Below are 5,293 nucleotides of genomic sequence, written 5' to 3'. Positions count from 1 at the left end.
AAGTCTAAGCTCAAAGAATAGTAAAAACTGCTTATAAGATTTGACGAGGTCAAAGACATTTCGCAATTCACGATACTTTGTGAGAGCTGTTTCAAAGTTCAAAAATTAAACATAGAACCTCTGAATCAATAGAATGATGAAGAAGAAAGATACAAAGCAGCCTGCTAATGTATGCAGTGGCACGATTGGTTACCTTAAAGTGATGCTTTTGAGCAAACCAAAGCTCAATGAGTGTAGAGAAATTCAGAGCAAGTTCGAGAATATGGTGGAGTCTCAAGCCATTACATTGAAAATTACAAGGCTGAACAGCTAGTGGACAAGAGCATTGGTCAGTTAGGCTACAAGCAAAAGGCTAAGTTCACCTTTACTTAAAAGTACTTAGACGCTAAGCTAGGGTTTACCACCGAGTACCAGACCCAGGTGAAATTCAAGGAGTCTGTTTATCCAAACAAGACTGGATCTTCATCATCCAAGTCCAACTACCACAACAACAAGAATCGCAACTCCATTTTGGGATATTGATGAGAATATCGTTTACTACCGAGGAGTTTCCTAAGAAAAGTATATAAACTAAACGAAGTCAACGCTCGAAGAATTTGATGTGAAGCTGACGGTCAAAGGTTCTTGAACTTGACTTCGTCGTTGGAATAAGCAAAAAGGTTAACGATAGAATAATTGCCGGGAATCTTCCTAAAGATCCACACGAATTTCTTCAATGGTAATGAGTCTGAGAACATTGATTTGCTCCCACCAACTACCACTTACTTTACGAAATTTATCTAGGACTCTTCTTAGGGTAATTCGACGTTCTGAATCCGTTTCCAACGTCCGTTTTCCCAAATTCAATTGTCTTAATAGAGTTTTATTAATTGGACCCTTTATGTGCTTAGGGGCAATTATTTGTGGCAATTATGTGTTTGCTAGTTTGCGTGGCTCTTCGGCGGCTAAGTATCTGTGAGTGGATCCCTTCTAAAAATGCATGTTTTAATAGTAGAAATGCATACATGAAAACCATGATTTGATGATTACGTTTTATGAACGCTTTGAGATAACATGCTTACTAAGGCTAGTTTGAATTATTACTATTTTTCCTATAACCCATGTTCTTATAGAATATCCGATGGATGACGATATGATATTTAGAACATGTTTCGAACACCTCTTTATAGTATAGATGATGGATGACTTTATATTATGAAGTTGCTTTTCAATATATATATGTGTTCAGTGGTTTTGTACTTACTTAGTGGTCTTTTCCGCTACGGGACGTAGGGATAGATTACGGTCCGTCCCGGGCGACGGTTTGGTGTTGGCATAGGGTTTAGAGTGTGTTTTCCCTGGCTATTTAGCACAGGGAAGGGGAGCCGGCATGATGCCTGAAGTGTATTTTCCTCTGACTGTCTACTCAGAGATGAGGAGCCAACATGGGGCTTGGAGGTTATTGGACAATTCACTAGTGATTATTATATATACAAGTTATGATTTGAGACCTTGCACGGCATGCTAGGTTTCAGAAAACTATGTTTATCATGATATATATGTGTTTTCATAAAACCTAAGGGTTAGTATGTTGATAACTGTTTTATTATATCTATATCAACTTGGTCCACTCATGTTTGTTTTGCGCCCCCTTCAGGACTTAGAATCGAGGCATACAATCCCGGCATCCAGACACTTCCACATCGGCATCTTCGAGTCCTCTCGGTGTAGGATCCATCCTTTGTTTCATTCAATTTTATATTATCCATTTTAGTGTTCTAATTGGTTGTATGCTCTGAACATGTTTCTTAAATGCATATTCTTTATTCTTTTATATTTATAAGTTTTAATTATTCCTTATTTTCAGCATTTGCACTCAATAAATGGCTTTCGTCACCCTCGGGTTTCGGCCAGCACGTGCCAATCCTGGTATTCGGGGAAATATTAGGATCGGAGCGTGTCATCACCTATCTTGAGTGAGGAATGGGGCCGTTCCTGTGAGAAATTTTTTAAGGGCTTAGATCTTTAAAAGCACTCATGAGAAACCAAGAATTGTTCAAGGCCAAAATGTACACAATCGAGTAACCATGGGGTGTCTGGAAAGGTATTTTGTTATTACTATTGTCTTGGTTTACATAAACGGTTGAGCAATTCAAGACATTGCATTCACTGATTAGCCAAGTAAATTCGATAGTAATTCATTACGGAAGGTTCAAATCCGAAAGCCACCTATCCCGATGCAGTAATTTTCCTACTAAACTCTCTCTCTAATGTCTGCATTGTCATTTGCATGATATTGAGTCAATTTCCATTCATGTGGGGGACTGTTGGAAAATTTAATAATATTATTATTATATTAAATTTATTAATTGAATGGAAATTAGAAGTTGAGCCTTTTAGTAGAAAGATGTGTCTACTCAAATGAAGAGTTGCAATTTTTTACTCTTCATAAATAGTCACATGTTTTCCAAAGAAGTGTCTCACATTCTATAAATAGAGAAGCCCCCAATAATCACATAATAACTTTTCATTGTTTACATAATCATACATAGAGTGCACTATTTATTAGAGTGTCTCATTGAGTCCATATGAGAGTTTTCAACACAATCGTGGTTCATGGAGCCTTTTGATTTGGAGTGCTACTATTACAAGGACGTGGTCGTTGTATCTTGGGAGACATGCGCCAATCAACCATGAGCACCGTAGTGGGGCGTAAACTTGTCTTAAGGACAAAGTGTCCAACACTTGCATCGACCGTATTTTCTAGGTTTTTCTAATCTATTATATCATATTCATTTAACATTGGTTACTGATGTGCATGCATTATTGTGATATATGATTGCATGAATTATTTCTTGATTTTTCATGTGATTTAATATAGCAATTAGACCCTAATTTTCCAACATAGACAACTATGTTAACATGCAAGTAATATCTTCTTGACTAACCGTCAACTTATTAACCAGTTCAACTATCACATTTATTTGGTAGTTTGGTAAAATAATGTTAGATTGTCACGTAAGGAGAAATAACCGTGTTCTTCTACGATAGAATAGTGTTCCTTTTTTCATCTTTTCTTTTTGGTCAAAATACGGCTAGTGGGTTGAAAAACCATTTTGTAAAAATGAGAAATGACAAGGATTCATTAAGAGGAAATGGGAGGAATGGTCCCTTAACTATCCTAGAATTGTAGCTTTAGTCCCTAAACTAAAAATCATTATATTTGGGCCTTGAACTTGATAAGATGTGGAGCGTTAGTCCTTCATTACCAATTCCGTTAAGTTTTAGTTAAAAGTGTTTACATGTTAGTTTCACCTATATATAATAGAAAAGATGAAAATTACAACAAAAATTGCAGGCCTACCTCATCCACCAACACTCGCAGCCCCCCCCTTCAACTTCAATCTTTGATACACTCCCCGCCAACCTCCCACTTCCAACCCCCAATCGTTAATCCCCACTCCCCAGCCGACCCAACCTATAGCCCACGAAGCATAGCCTTCACCAAACCCCGAACACGCATCCCACAAAATTCTTGAATCTTACCTGTCGAGATAGCATGGATGGTTGTCATTGTGAATTCGTTTACAAAGGGAGACATGTTTGAAATTTGGATTAGAAACTTTCATTTGTTTGGTTGTTTGGAGAGTGCTACAATGATGTGGCTGGGGTTTGGAGGAGGCGAGGCAGAAGGGAAGACGGGAAAGAGAGAGAGAGAGACAGTTAACTTTTATATTTTTAGTATTTTTATTTTTTTCTTTCTCTATGTTTGTATTTATTTTTATTTTGAATTTTTAAGCCAAGTGGCATTTAGTTAACAAAAATATGGAGCGCACAAAGACCACATCATCAAACTAACGGAAAATCTCACGGTGTTAGTATGGAGGGACCAATGCTCTACATTTTATTAAGTTCAAGGACCAAATCTAATGAATTTTAAGTTTAAGGACCAAAACTACATTTCGATCATTGTTCAGGGACCATTCCTCCAATTTCCTCATTCATTAAATTTGTTCTTTTCCTTGTAATGTTTAGTGCAGAGAGAGTTCATAAATAGGGCGTGGAGTAAACAAATTGTATGATTAATTTCATGTGTCAAATTAACTCAGCTGATCATGCAAAGGTTAGATGAGCTGTTACTCAAACAGAGAAAGCTTAAGCTTTCAGGAAACAGATTTTTTTGATCGATCGATTTTGCAGTCCAATGAAAACTATTGCTCAACTACAGGATACTCGTTTCTGTTAACATCCCTTTATATATATATATATATGTTACTATCGTTTACCCACCACATTCAACTTTCACGTTCACACTTTCTTCCCCGATGACAAATGCATGGACTATCATCCACTAACCATATATTAATTAAGTATTCTCATAACGACAGCAATCCTAATTGAATAATTTGTTTGAATACATCATTCAGAAATATAAAAAGCCATTAAAGCCATCAATTTGTTAATTTTAAAAAACCTAGTATGCTAAGTGGCAAGGAGGATACCAAACAGCTCCTAAAAATTCAAAAACCTTTTTTTTTTTATCAGTTTTCTTTTGCTCATGAGATCTGTACGCATACATCCTTCAATAAAAAGGAGACTAAATACAGCTAGACGAAAAATGGCATGAGCTCCAACCTGTTGGAGCATGTCTCACATTGGGAACCTGATAAAGTTAAACCCTTTTATATTGAATGGTTGCACTACTAATTGCATTGAGGCCTTTTTGTATAAAATCCAACACTTACAAGTTTGCCTTGACCAAAAAAAATATGGTTTGCACCACAACAATTGAACCCGAGTTGGGACACCAAGATTAGGTCCCCATAATCTAAATAAAAGGGGCTACCATTGCAGAGTTGTCTTTATATGTGACTCACTAAAGAGTGGATTCACATGAGAGGACGTGTGACCCACTAAAGAGCGATCCCACTTGAGGGGGCGTGTTAAGCATGTCCCCATACCATATATTTTGGGCCGAATTGAACCTTGCATCAATACCCTTTTGTATAAAACCCCAATTTAAGTTTACAAATGTGATTAAGTTAAAAACTATATTGATGATGATTAGTAATTAGCCACTGGACCGTTTTGAAACTTTGATGAAACATACTTTGATTTCTTTTGCATTTGCTGTATGTGAAACTTTTTCTCCAAGAATGGAGACTAGCATGCTGGGATACAAATTAATTTAGTATAGAAATTTTGAATTTCTCCTTAGATCGTAAACATATGTGATCTATATTAATTTTTATGGAACCAACTTAATTACTGTAACTATATATCTAATATATATAGATCTCATTTTGTTAATTAG

Source organism: Malus sylvestris, chromosome 3, assembly GCF_916048215.2.
Source record: "Malus sylvestris chromosome 3, drMalSylv7.2, whole genome shotgun sequence".
Lineage (NCBI taxonomy): Eukaryota > Viridiplantae > Streptophyta > Magnoliopsida > Rosales > Rosaceae > Malus > Malus sylvestris.
The sequence above is the reverse complement of the archived record's forward strand: the minus strand, read 5'-3'. Positions refer to the sequence as shown.